The sequence below is a fragment of the Canis lupus genome, chromosome 8 (genome assembly GCF_048164855.1).
Source record: "Canis lupus baileyi chromosome 8, mCanLup2.hap1, whole genome shotgun sequence".
In the NCBI taxonomy this organism is placed as follows: domain Eukaryota; kingdom Metazoa; phylum Chordata; class Mammalia; order Carnivora; family Canidae; genus Canis; species Canis lupus.
Window position 1 is genome coordinate 65226924 of NC_132845.1, and position 14238 is coordinate 65241161.

General features: G+C 54.7%; 1 long non-coding RNA gene across 1 annotated transcript; it reads left to right on the forward strand.

Moving 5' to 3' along the window:
• Positions 1–9302: 9302 nt before the first annotated feature.
• Positions 9303–12628, forward strand: LOC140638848 (uncharacterized). The gene is made up of 3 exons (XR_012035806.1): positions 9303–9395; positions 10858–10984; positions 12192–12628. It is a non-coding gene; the product is annotated as an uncharacterized lncRNA (long non-coding RNA).
• Positions 12629–14238: the final 1610 nt, after the last annotated feature.

Sequence of the window (14238 nt, forward strand, 5' to 3'; positions counted from 1 at the left end):
CTGGGGACATCAGGGGACCCGCCCCCCACCGCCCTGGCCTGCCCTGTCCACTGGGGACACAGTCCTGTCTGGATGAGATTGGCCCTGTGCTAGCCCAGAGAAGAGGCCTAAGTCGTGGGCTTGGGTTTGATGCATCAGGCAGAGAAGGGGTTTCCCCAGCCCAGGCTTCTGATGGGGGCCAGTGGTAGAAGCCAGGGCCCCCCTTCCCCTCATTTCTGGGGCCACTAGGGAATCATTCTGGCTGTCTAATTAAGTCACCTGGGCTGCTGAAATCCCTAGCATTGGGGATGATGGGGGTTGGGGGGGCACACAGGTATGCTCACAGCTGTGACCCAAAACATGTAGTGACAAACTTGTGGGGTTGGTCCGGGACCAGGTGAGATTTAGCAATAAGCCCGCCATGCGCAGGGCTGGAAGGCCACACGCTGCACCCTCAGCAAAGGTGGGGTGAAGAGAGCCTCAGAGCAGATGGGGTAGCCCAGAAAGGAATGTAGCATCCTCCCTGCTCCATGAGACCCCACAGAATAGTCAGGTCAGCACAATGTGTCTCAGGGACCCCAGTCTTCCCTTCTTTGAACCACGTTGGGACTCTACGCTGATTCTGTTCTGTCACTCATGCATTGGATGTCCTTGGAAAGTAACTCAGCATCTCTGAGCCCACCAGGGTCAGTAAGACCATGTGTGGGTGGCACTGTCTGGGTGGGCCTTCTGGGACTTTCAGAAGCTTGTCACAGACACCCTCAAAGCTGGCCACCACCCACATCCTTAACAAAAGAGAAACCAAGGCCCAGAGATGGGCAGAGGCTTGCCCATTGTCACATAGCACATGTGGCAAGCCAGAGCTCAGGCCCGGGAGGCTGGAGGTTTGCATTTTGTGTGCCACTGGGAGGGCCAGGTGGGTCTGTCTGAAAGGATGCGGGACTGTGCTCTCCATGGCCAAAGGGGTGACAGCTCTAAGGCAACCTGAGCAGGCCCTAGCTTCATGGACAGCTCCCTTGTCCACTTGGGGCCTGTCTCTCCAGGATGGACGCTGCGTGCTTTGGCCTGGCATTCCCCACCTGGCCAAACCTAGTCCTGCCAACTTGCACAACTTCATTCCTTGTCCCTCTAGAACACATGGACTTGCTGAGTGAAGTAAGTCAGTCGGAGAAGGACAAACATTATATGTTCTCATTCATTTGGGGAATATAAATAATAGTGAAAGGGAATATAAGGGAAGGGAGAAGAAATGTGTGGGAAATATCAGAAAGGGAGACAGAACGTAAAGACTGCTAACTCTGGGAAACGAACTAGGGGTGGTAGAAGGGGAGGAGGGCGGGGGTGGGAGTGAATGGGTGATGGGCACTGGGGGTTATTCTGTATGTTAGTAAATTGAACACCAATAAAAAATAAATTAAAAAAAAAAAAAGAACACATGGACTTTAGGTCTCTCAAAGGGTCAGGCTCAGGACGAGGTAGGGCCCCTCCTTGCCCCCTCCCGAAACACTTACTCTGGGGTCCCCTCTCTGCAGGCTGGCTCATTATGGTACTCAGTAGGCAGCAGGACTGCAGGAGCAGATGTAAAGTTATAAGCGTCCAGCTCTGTCATCTCCCCTACTGGGGACATGGCTAAGCTGGTTGTGTGTTGGTGACCTTGGGCCAGGCACACTGTGTCTCTGTGGCATGAAGGCCATATACCTCTTCTTCATCCCAGGCTTGCTGATGGGGCCAGAAGGGGAGGGGTTCACTGGCCTTGCAGCCAGCTCTTGGTGGATGCCCTCCCTCCTGGGCCAGCTCCAGGGCCTCCTAGGAGGTGGAGGAGGAAAGCGCTGGAAAAGCCCCTTCTTCCCTCCCTTCCCCCCCCCCACTGAGTGTGTGTAACATGTGTGAGCTCACAAGACAAATTAATGCCTCTCCCCGGCCCCCATGCTTGTCACACACAAAGCGGGGCCCTTGAGGGGTGGGTGTGGGGAGGAGAGAGCCAGTGACTACTGCCTTCTTCTTCATGTCCTTCTGGATTATTTTTGTTAAGATTTTATTTATTTATTCATAGAGACAGAGAGAGGCAGAGACACAGGCAGAGGGAGAAGCAGGCATCATACGGAGAGCCTGATGTGGGACTCATCCAGGGTCTCCAGGATCACGCCCTGGGCTGCAGGCAGTGCTAAACTGCTGCACCACCGCCACCGGGGCTGCTGGATTTTTTTTTTTTTTCACAAGATAAGACTGGCATGACATTTGAGCAAGGCAAGGCAAGGGGAGTGGGGGATGGTGAGCAAAAGACTTGAATGGAACAAGAGACCACCCAAATCTCCAAATCACCAATAAACATAAAAAGATGCTCTGGGCGCCTGGGTGGCTCAGTGGGTTAAGCATCTGACTCTTGGTTTCAGCTCAGGTCTTGATCTTGGGGTCATGAGTGTGAAACTCCACACCCAGTGTGAAGCCTATTTTTTTTTTGGGGGGGGGAAACCTACTTAAAAAAAAAAAAAAGATGCTCAACATCATGGGTCAAAGTGAAATGGAAATTAAAACCACACTGAGGGACGCCTGGGGGCTCAGTGGTTGAGTGTCTGCCTTTGGCTCGGCTTGTGATCCTGGGGTCCTGGGGTGGAGTCCGAGGAGGGAGCCTGCTTCTTCGTCTGCCTGTGTCTCTGCCTCTCTCTGTGTGTCTCTCGTGAATAAATAAATAAAAATCTTTTTAAATTTTTTATTTATTTATTCACGAGAGATACAGAGAGCGAGAGAGAGCGAGTGCGGAAGAGACATAGGCAGAGGGAGAAGCAGGCTCCGTGCAGGGAGCCGGACATGGGACTCAATCCTGGTTCTCCAGAATCAGGCCCTGGGCTGAAGGCAGTGCCAAACCGCTGAGCCACCTGGGCTGCCCAAATTTTTTAAATTTAGTAAATAAAACCACACTAAGACACAGACTTATCCCTCCAGTGGCTGAGGTGAGGAGGACTGGCATACCAAGTGTTACTGGGGACGAGCAGATACTAGCAACACTCAGGGCTGGGATTTCCACAACCACCTTGGAAACTGTTCATAATACCCTGAAAATATGACCCAGCAATTCCACTCCTAGGCATTTATCCAAGAAAAATGAGTCCACGTGTCCACCAAAAGACATGCAGAAATGGTCGTGCATATTCACATATAGTATACAGCCACATAATGGATATTTATCAAAGCCCCAAATACACACGAGCAACAGAACAGATAAATAAGGTGTGGTGCATTCGCACACTGGAATACACAACTGGTATGCTCAACCCGTGAGCCTCCAGAGCACCACGTTGAGCAAAAGAAGCCAGACACAGGAGTAGATGCCTTACCCTTCGGCATTCACAGGGTTCACAGACAGGGGTGAGAATCTGTGCTGAAGTCAGGACGGTGGTTGCCCTTTGGGGAGTAGTGACTGAAGAGGGCACTGGGAGAGCTTCTGGAAGTTGAAAATGTCTCTTGTTCTGGGTGCTGGGCATAAGTATTAGGTCTGTGGCAATTTGTGCAGCTGCGCACTAAGGATATATGCACTTTCCCAAGAAGATAGCTAGTTCGGGAATGTGGCCCACCCCTGCCAGCCTCATCTCACGGGCCACACAAACTGGCCTCTTGTCCTTAGAGCACCAAACTGCTGCCTGCCTCAGGGCCTTTGCACATGCTGTTCTCGATGTCTATAATGGACCCTTCTTCCGATACACATCCTTTTTGCTTCTTTAAATTCTGCTTATCCTTTAAGGCTCAGTGTAAATGTCACCTCTTCCAGAAAGTCCTCCTGGATGCCTAGACAAGGGCAGGGCTCTTATGCCTCCTGCGTTTCTTTGTCATGCTTATCACAGCTGATAATGTAGTGTATCTGTGTGATTACAGGTTTGCTTTTCTCCCTCCATGATCCATAGGCAAGGACCATATCTGTTTTGGTCACTGCGGGATGCCCAACTCATAGCTTATGGTTATGAAGTTTTCAGCTTCCATCTGCAGATGGAAGGAGGGAAGGAAGGAAGGAAGGAAGGAAGGAAGGAAGGAAGGAAGGAAGGAAGGAAGGAAGGAAGGAAGGAAGGGAGGGAAGCAGGGAGGGAGGGAGGGAGGAGGAGGGGAGGGAGGGAGGGAGGAGGGGAGGGAGAGAGGAAGAATCCAGTATTCTACAGAAGGGACAGAGTTGGCAGGAATGGATGCGTTGTTGTCTCTTAAGGGTGTGAGCATCCTGTGCCAGGAGGGTGTGGTGTCCCGGGACTGCCAAAGCTGATGAGGAACAGGCCTAGGGAGGAAGGGGCTGGCCACCTGAGGGCTCACACCTTCCAGAGGGTGTTGGCAGGAGGGGAGTAGGGGTGTCATAGGAAGTTCTTAGGTCTCTAGGCTGTAGCTGACTCACCCAGCCTCTGAGAACAGTCACAGGTCAGACTCCAGCCTTGTTCTCCAGAGGTCCTCAGGGGAAGCCACTGTCTGATATCCTGACTGTGTGTGGGGCTGACCTGGAAGAAAGTCAACCCAACCTGAGGGTTTGACAAGGCATTCCAGAGGAGGGGTCTTTTTGGCTGGGCTTTGAAGTTTGGATAGGAGACAAATTAGGGAGGTCTTGATAGAAGAGTATGTTGGGAGAGCTGAAAACACCTTGTGTGGCTGGGTGCTTTGGAAAGTGAGTCTGTAGAAGCCTCATTTGAAATCAGGGCTCAGCAGCATTTCCATTCTGGCCAACACCCAGTAGAGTACATGGAGGCCTCTAACTGAGAAAGAGTCCAACTAAGTGAATCAGGTTAGGGTGGGCATGGGGTGGGGGGAGCCCACATAGCATGGCCTGCCTCCCTATGCCCTATTCCTCCCAGGACACAGCTTGGGAGAAAGGAGGTCAGATGGGGTGTCAGCCCCTACCCCTTGTGAGGAATGTCTTGGGCTTTGAAATCAAGTCCATTGCACAGATGGAGAGACTGAGGTGGGCATGGACAGTCCCCAGACTCACATACCTAGGTTACACTTGGGGTCGGGAGCCCACATGGACAAGAGACAGGTTCCCCTGGGGGTTGGGCAATCCGCAGATACTGGGTCAGCCTCGAGGACCCAGCCCTGGGAGTACCGTGAGACTCCATGGAACCTATAAACTAGACCCTGAACCAGGCCCCCCTCACTCCCCACCCGTGACAGCTGGAGGGCCGTGCTTACTCCCCCTATAGCTGGTGAGATGACCTTTCCTCACCTCATCAGCCTCAGCATTGGCCCAGAGAAGGAAAGCCAGCTGCAGGTCCACACAGCAGGAATGTAGCCTTGGGACTCACCCAGGGGGCAGGAAAGTACTTCTTAAGTCTGGAGAGAGCTGACACCCAGAATGCCTGGGGCAGGTGTATTCTCAGAGAACTAGCCTAAACTCTGGAGCTGGGACTTTGTCCTGCAGGGGTGAATGGGAGCTATAGAGGGTGTAGGAGCAGGAGAGGGGCAGGGCCCATTCTGATGCTTCAGCAGAAAGTTCCACATTATGAAAGAGCCCAGGATGACTCCAACACAAACTCTGAAGCCTCAGATTTCAGATTTCTCTCTGCGTCCAGCTGAGTAGACGTTAAGACTAGAAATATTAGGGTTGTAAGAACAATTATAATAGTAATGACAATGATAACCTGTGTGTCTGTGATGCTTTTTCTGCTTTCTGACGCTTCGCATTTTGCTTTTGTCCCCATTGCAACCTCAAGAGGTGGGCAGGGTAGCTTTCATTATACTGTTGGTTTGGATTTTCTTTTTTAGATTTATTTATTTGAGGTGGGGAGAGGCAGAGGGGGAGAGAGAGAGAGAGAGAGAGAGAGAGAGAGAATCTCAAGCAGATTCTGTGCTGAGCATGCAGCAGGACTCAGGGCTCAGGCTTGTTTTCATGACCTTGAGATCTCTACCTGAGCAGATGCTTAGCCACTTAGCTGACTGCACCACCCAGGCACCCCTCATTATACTATTTTATAGTTGTTGGTAATCAAAGTCCACAGTTGAGGCTGGGAACCTGCCTGCAGTACACACAGCTCTCTCACTTTTGCACGGAGTCTTGCTCACCTGGATGAGTTGGTCACCTGGGTGGGACTGACTGTCCCTTTACCACCAGATGCTCTTCATGAGTCCTTGGGTCTCCTTGCTCAGCAAGGAGTCTGCTTCTCCTCCCTGTGTCCCTCCCACCCCTCATGCTCTGTCTCTTTCTCCCTTTCTCTCTCAAATAGATGAATAAAATCTTGAAAATACAATAAAATAAAGTTGATCTGCTCTTTTTATTTTTAAAGATTTTTATTTATTTATTCATTCATGAGAGACACAGTGAGAGAGAGAGAGAGAGAGAGAGAGAGGCAGAGACACAGGCAGAGGGAGAAGCAGGCTCCCTGCAGGTAGCCTGACGTGGGACTCAATCCCAGGTCTTCAGGATCAGGCCCTGGGTTGAAGGCAGCGCTAAACTGCTGAGCCACCGGGGCTGTCCAAATTGATCTGCTCTTAAAGAAAAATGTAAAAATAAAATAAAATAGGGATGAAAATTTCATGGGTGTGCCAGAGGATAGAACCAGAGCGTGTTGAGGGATCAGAGTGCCACATGGGGGCAGCCCAGGTGGCTCAGTAGTTTAGTGCTGCCTTCAGCCCAGAGCTTGATCCCAGGATCCAGTCCCACATCAGGCTCCCTGCATGGAGCCTGCTTCTCCCTCTGACTGTGTCTCTGCCTCTCTGTGTGTGTGTGTGTCTCTCATGAATAAAAAAAAAAAAAAAATCTTAAAAAAAAAAAAAAAGAGTGCCACATGGGGTGGCACCATGGGTGCTACATGGGGTGCCTGGCTGGCTCAATCTAGGGGATGAGACTCTCAATCTCGGGGTTATGAGTTCAAGCCCCCCATTGGTTACAAAGATTACTTTCATGACTTGAAAAAAAAAAAAAAAAAACTTAAAAGAGAAGAATAGGGACACCTGGGTGGCTCAGGGCATGATCCTGGATTCCTGGGATCAGAGGATTCCTGGGATTCCTGGGATCAAGTCCCGCATCAGACTTCCCTCAGGGAGCCTGTTTCTTCTTCTGCCTGTGTCTCTGCCTCTCTCTGTGTGTCTCTCATGAATAAATAAATAAAATCTAAAAAGAGAGAGAGAGAGAGAGAATAGTGCCCATGGGGGTGCTGGGCTAAGAAACATTCATCTATGTTCCCAGGGAAGAACTGGGAGCCTGTGGCCTCTCTATGGCCTCTGCCCGCGTTCGTCTTTGGGGAGGGACCAGGGCGGGTGTAGGAGGAGGACAGGGTGTTCATGGATCAGCTGATGAATTGAGCTTCTAGGCCTTGCCTCTTGCCCACTCCCAGGGGCTGCCTAAGCAGAGGCCAAAGAGCAAAGGGCAGAGGCCGGAGTCTGGCGTCTCTCTGTCCCCCTGGGGCCACTTGTAGACATTATCTAGGCTTAATCATGACAGCCGCCTTTCCCTGAGGGTGAGCTGGGTGTGGTGCCAGCCTTCCAACTCAGCATCTGTAAGTACCCCCCCACACCTGCCCCCACCCTCTTATTGAACCATCACCCTAGGCCTAGGGGCCGGGGTGGGGGGGGTGGGGGGGGTGGGGGTGGGGGGGGTGGGGAGGTGGGAGTCAGGGGGTAGGGGGTAGAGGGCAGGTATCTGTTCTAGTCAGAAAACTAAGGCCTAGGGAATTTTGGCAGCACCCCTGCTTTAGAAAGGCCAGGATGCATGGCCAGGTCTGGCAGGTCCCCTCAGAGGAGGAAGTGACTGTGTAGGTGTCACGCTTTGCACAGGAGCTGGACCAGAGTCCTTGGGCCCTGCTGCAGCCCCACTGTCTGCCGCTCACCTCCTCAGGCCTTGGCAACTCTTTGAGGCCTAAGAATTTCTGGAGGTCTCAGGAGAATCCCAGCCCACAATAAGCCACTCATGGGGACCCCTTTGGGTATACCAGGGACAGCATTCCCAGTGTTCAGTGTCCTGTGGTCAGGGGTTCACATGGCCCAGAGCTGAAAAGCAGAACCTTTGCACCACGCTGGGCCATGCCCTGCTATCTCTGAGCCTCTGTGTGCTCATTCCCATTGTTGGAGCCCCGGTGGCCTCAGACCAGCATTCCAGGGCCCCAGGTGGACTCTGGACCACCCGGATGGAGTGGAATACTGGGTTCTCAGCATCCCGCAGCACATCAATGCTGTCCTGCCAAGTGGCCAGGGCTGTTGGAGGTAACAGTCGAGGGTGGAGGAGGATTTTATCTGCTCAGAATCTGGGTCCAGACAGTGGGCTACAAGACAGACACTCCCAGGTTGTCTAGGTCTAAGCAAATCAGAGGGGAGAGGGCCCATCTGGACACACCAGGTAGGTAACTGCCTGACCCCCACCCCCAGGTGAGCAATGGTCAGACCCATCCCCCAGACAAGCCTTCCAGCTTGGGTTGGTGGAGCCCCGACCAGGGGCTCCGGCTCAGCCTCGGGGGTCTGGGCACGGCCTTCAGCCCAGGGCTCAGGCTCAGGGGTGGCTCAGGGTGGGGTGGGGTGCTATTATCTGGCGCTGCCAGGCCCGCGCGTTTCAGGCTCACGTGGCCGCGGCTCCGAGCCTCCCCCGTCCCAGGACTGCGTACCGGCGGGCAGATAAGCCGGGCGCTCCCAGAGCGTGTCCAGCACGGGCCGGGCCGGGCCAGGCCGAGCTCCCCGCGGGCCCCCTCCCCGCCCCCTCCCCGGCCGGCCCGGCCCACTTGGCCCCGCTTCCTCTCCATAAAAGGCGAGGTTTGGGAGCACCCGGGGAGGGGGCGTTGGGCTCACAGGCCCGGCCTCGCAGCTCGGCCTGGGCCGCCCCCCACGTCCTCCGGCCTCGGGGGAGCCGTCGGCGGCCCGGCGCGGGGGGAGGGGGGCTCCCGGGAGGGGAAGTTCCCTGAATCCCCGCCTCGCCCCCGCCCTGGCGTCCCCCACCCCCTTGCCGCGACCACCGTCCCCACCGCGATCCCCTCCTCCGCACCCGCCCCAGCGCCGCGCACTTTGTCCCCACTTTGCGTTTGCACGGCCTGAGGCCCTCAGCCCGGCGGGTGCGGGGAACCTCGGGAACCACCGGCGCGCCCAGGGTCACACCGTAACTCCGCTCTGGGGAGATGCGTACGCATCATACTTCGAGGGGCGCGTACAGTGCATTTTAATACCTCCAGAGACTAGAGATTAGGTGCTCCCTCTCGGCCACATTGGTCACTGGGCTCGCCGGTGACCTCGGGCTCACGTTGCTTTGGCGCACAGCCTCAGTTTCCCGGTCTGCTAACCCGGGGATAGGCTTTTCCCCTCCCGGGCCGGTGCAAATGTAAAGCAGAGCTCCCGGCCGCTCCGGCGCGGGCTTAGCGCGCCGCACCCCACCCACTCCCATCCCTCCCGGGGCGCCTCAGGGCTGCGCTGGGCAGAGAGGCGGGCAGTGGACGCCGGGACGCACAGCGGGTGCTCCCTCCTCCGCCCCCAGGGTGAGTCGTCCGGGCCGGGGCCCTGGGCCCGCAGCGAGGCCCTCGGGTGGCATCTGGCTCCACCTCGCCGCGCTAGGTGACCTCGGGAGGCTCCGCCCCTGCCCCGGCCTCGGTCTCTCGCCGCCGGAGTTCAGGGGAGGCCGCGCGCCCCCTCCCAGCGCGGCCCGCGCGGTCCCCGCGGCCCGGCCACGTCCGCTGCCCACGAGGCCGCCATAAAAGGCAAGCGGCCGCGGGTCGCGCCGCCAAACTTAGTCATCCGGCCCGCGGGCCGCCGGGCGCGCGGCGCGCAGCTTCCTCCCCGAACTTCCCGTTTTCCGAGGGGCCCGGGGAGGGGGCCGAGGTGCGGCGGGGCCTTTCGAAACGCCCCGGCTCGGGACGGCCGAGCGCGGGCCCGGGGGGCGTCCCCCGCTGGCCTCCCCTCCCGGAGCTGCGGGTCCGCGCGGCGCCTGCGGAGACGCCTCGGGGGAGGCCACGCTGCTGCCCAGAAATCTCAGCCGCAGCCCGGAGCCAGCTGCGCCGGGAGAGCGCCCGGGCAGGGGCGGGTCAGGGGTGCGGGGCGGACCGCGGGGCTCGCCTGGCAGTGGGGGGCAGTGCGAGAACCCCGGCGGCACCCCTGCCTGGTGCGCTGCCTGGCTGTCCAAAGGTGGGGGGGGGCAGGCCCCGACAGGCAGGGAGGCTCGTGCAGGGGACTTCCTGGAATGGAAGTGTACCATGTAGGGTGGTGGCCCTATGGCTGTGCACTCAAGGTCGGTGACCTCCACTCTATGGAAATTATACCCCAATACAGAACTGTAAAAGAAAGGAATGCACATGCGGGACACTCCCATAGTCGGAGAGGGGTGTCCGCGAAGGCACAGGGGCCATAGGAAGGTGGGAGGGAGCTGCTGTCACAGCTCCGGGTGGAGGTGGGAGGGGGCACAGGGAGAAGCAGAGAAGGGTGGGGGTCCACTGATTCTGATATCCTATAAATCTTTCAGAAAACAAAACTGAAGGAAACATGGTAAAATGATGACTAGGGCTGGGAGTACATTACCTTCCTCTCTGTCCTTTTCTGTGTATTTGAAATATTTCACTTTCACAATGAAAGGGGAAGGAAAGCATAATGGCTTGGAATTGGACAAGGTCAACCCTCAGTTTCTTCTGTACAATGGGGCAATCCATAATCCCCTTGGGGAAAGTTTATTGAGAATTACATGAGGGGATTCCTGCAAAGTGCTGAGTATGAGCCCTAGGCTCAACAAAAGGGTCTATGGGGCTCCCCTCTTCCTAAGCCACCCTGGGAGAAGGGAGGACTTGCTAGGATAGGGGGGCCAGGGTGGGAAGGTCCTCAGCCCACAGCTCCATTAGGCCAATGGCCTAGGCTGGCCTGGGTGGGAAGGCTTGTGTTTCTGACAAATGGGGCCAGCCAACCACTTGCCCTGCCTGTCCCGTCCTGTCCTGACTGTCCTGTCCCCGGGGCCAGGGTCACTCCAGGTGAGGCTCAGGGCCAGCGTACCAGCTGGATACAGGCCGGCAAGTCACCTGGCCTCGGATTCCAGGTGGCTAGATCCTCAGGAAGCCTCTGTGGGTGACAAGGACACACAGGGATGGTGAGTGCCCGCCAATCAACACTGTTGGGGACACAGAGCCCAGAGATCCCCAGAGGGCTGTGGGCAACCCAGGCCTGCGGGAAGGAAGGGAGGACAGTGCGGGGAGGAAGGGAAGAGGGGTTAAGAAAGGGCATCCGGGAAAGGAGAGAGAAGAGAAAAGAGAAAGCAAAAGGACAGTAGCCTGCTTTTCCTCCCACTAATTTTGAACACCCAGATGGGCGCCTGAGTGGCTCCGTGGTTGAGCGTCTGCTTTCAGCTCAGGTCCTGATCCTGGGGTCCTGCCAGAAGCCTGCTTCTCCCTCTGCCCATGTCTCTGCCTCTCTGTGTGTGTCTATCATGAATAAATAAATGAAATCTTAAAAAACAAACAGGGGATCCCTGGGTGGCTCAGCGGTTCAGCGCCTGCCTTTGGCCCAGGATGTGATCCTGGAGTCCTGGGATCGGGTCCCACGTCAGGCTCCCTGCATGAGCCTGCTTCTCCCTCTGCCTGTGTCTCTGCCTCTCTCTCTCTATGTCTATCATGAATAAATAAATAAAATCTTAAACAAACAAACAAACAAACCCAACCATGGGCACTGTGCCCTGACTGTCTGGTGAAAGCCTTCTGTGACCCACATGGGGAATGGAGGGAGACCCCCAAAAGCAGAAAGTTTACATGACTAGGCCAAGATGACAGCTGAGAAGGGCAGGGTCTGGGGGTAGTGTGAGCAAGAGAGAGATGGACAGAGAGATTGTGTAGTCAGGGAGCCCTTGGGGGGAGGCCTGGGGGTGCTGACAGCTGGTTCGGGCAGGATTGAAGGCGGTACTGGCTGGAAGACACACCTCTCGGGTGCCCTCTAGCGGGGACACTCCCTCGCTAGGCGTCTCGGTGCATCTACATTCCATGCCTTAGGGAGTGACTGGATTCTCCCCGTGCCACCCAGCCACCCTACGTAGGCACTCTCCTCCATAGCACCTCATTTTCTTTCTTTTCTTTTATTAAATATTGTATTTATTTATTTATTTTACACAAAAGAGAGAGAGCACAAGTGGGGGGAATGGCAGAGGGAGAAGGAGAAGCAGACTCCCGCTGAGCAGGGAGCCGGATGGATTCAGGGCTTAATCCCAGGACCCAGAGACCACGACCTGAGCTGAAGGCAGACGCTTCACCAATAGAGCCACCCAGGTGCCCCAGCACCTCATTTTCAACCCTCCTTCACCTCTTCAGGTTTTGCCTCACTTCTTGCCGGATAAGAGGAGGCCATGGGAAAGCACCAAGCAAGAGGAGCCTCCTCAGTCACCCCAGGACCCAGTCATCACCCACCCACCAAGAGGTCTGGCTGCGTCTCCCAGCAGCCCTACTGGGGGAGACATTTCTCTCCTTTTTTATTTTTCTAAAGATTTTATTGATTTATTCATGAGAGACACAGAGAGAGGATGGGGGAGGGGGCAGAGAGAGAAGCAGGCTCCATGCAGCGAGCCCGACGTGGGACTCAATTCTGGATCTCCAGGATCACACCCTGGGCTGAAGGCGGCACTAAACCACTGAGCCACCCAGGCTGCCCATCTCTCCTTTATTAGATGAGGTACCCAGGGTACACGGGCACCCCATATTTCATGCACACGATTACACCGTGGGGCTGGGCACCCTGAGTCTGGACATCTTGGACATCTGGGTGAATGCACTTGAAGCTCAGCTTCTGGGTGCAGCAGCCTCCTGGGCAGGCAGAAGCAGCCCCTCCTCCCATACCTGAGGAATCTAACCTTTCCTGCTGAAGATTCCTAACACCCTTGCCTGAAGCGACCCTCATGCAGGCTCCCCCCAGCACCACCCTGGAATGAAGGTCAGATTTCAGCATGCCCCAGGTGCTCAGAAGTCAAGGTTGACCCTGGAGAAAATAGCTTATCCTCCAAATGAAAAACAAATGTTGCTAATTTCTATCAATAAAAAACGAACCCAGGGGCTCTGGGTGGAGAAGAGGTCTGGGGTGTTAGGCTCAACGGGGTGGACTGTGATCCTGTAGGGGGGGGGGCTAGATTTATGGGTATGAGCAACAGAGGGATAAGAGGAAGGGGTCCAAAGAGAGTGACTTATGTGTAACCTGCACGGCTTTGAGAAATATATTGGTAGGGCAGCAGCCTCATCCATGTGAGGCTACCTTCTGTGGGCTGGCATCAGGGGGTGATATTCCCCTGAGGTGGGCTCCTGATCTCAGGGGGCTGATGGCACCTCTAGTGGCAGAGGCTGAGCTGGGACTCTTAAGTATTAGAGGCCAAGTGGGCAAATTACACAGAGATGGAGGTGTTTCCACAAAGTACTGACCTGCAGGAGTTTTTGATGGAAGCTAACCAGATCGTGGTGTTCTTAGGAATGAAGAGCTGGGCGCCACTACCTTTTCACTTGAACGATATGATGAGAAAACCTGAGGTCTGCAGGACGGAAACCCGAATGGAACCCCCATAGTGTAGAATCTCTAGGCTTGAGGCGTTATTTAAGGCAGTAATAAAGTTAATGCATATATTGGTTACTGAATCAACACATTTATACTTTCAACTTGTTAACAACTGTAATCAAAAAAGTTTCCTTTGTAATACATGCATTTTACTTCATGAATTTATTTATTTATTTATTTATTTTTATTTTTTATTATTATTATTTTTTTTTTACTTCATGAATTTAAAAGCATCATTCAGGGACGCCTGGGTGGTTCACTGGTTGATTGTCTGCCTTCAGCTCAGGGCGTGATCCCAGGATCTGGTATCTAGTCCCACATCCAGCTACCTGTGAGGAGCCTGCTTCTCCCTCTGCCTGTGTCTCTCCCTCTGTGTGTGTGTGTGTTTCTCATGATAAATAAATCTTTAAAGATAAATAAATAAAAGCATCATTCAGGGGCGCCTGGGTGGCTTAGTTGGTTAAGTGTCTGCCTTTGGTTCAGGTCATGATCCCAGGGTCCTGGGATCAAGCCCCCCATCAGGCTCCCCACTCAGCAGGAAGTCTGCTTCTCCCTCTCCCCCTCTCCCCTGCTTTGATCCAATTCTTTCTCTCTCGAATAAGTAAGTAAAATCTTTTTAAAAAATAAAAGCATCATTCCAGGGATGCCTGGGTAATACAATGGGTTAAGCATCTGACTCTTGGTTTTAGCTTGGGTTGTGATTGGGTTGTCAAGACCCCAGTCAGCCTCCGAGTTCAGTGGGGAGTCTGCTTGAGACTATCTTTCCCTCTCCCTCTGCCCCTCCCGCTTGTGTTCTCACTCTCTCTAAAATAAATAAATAAA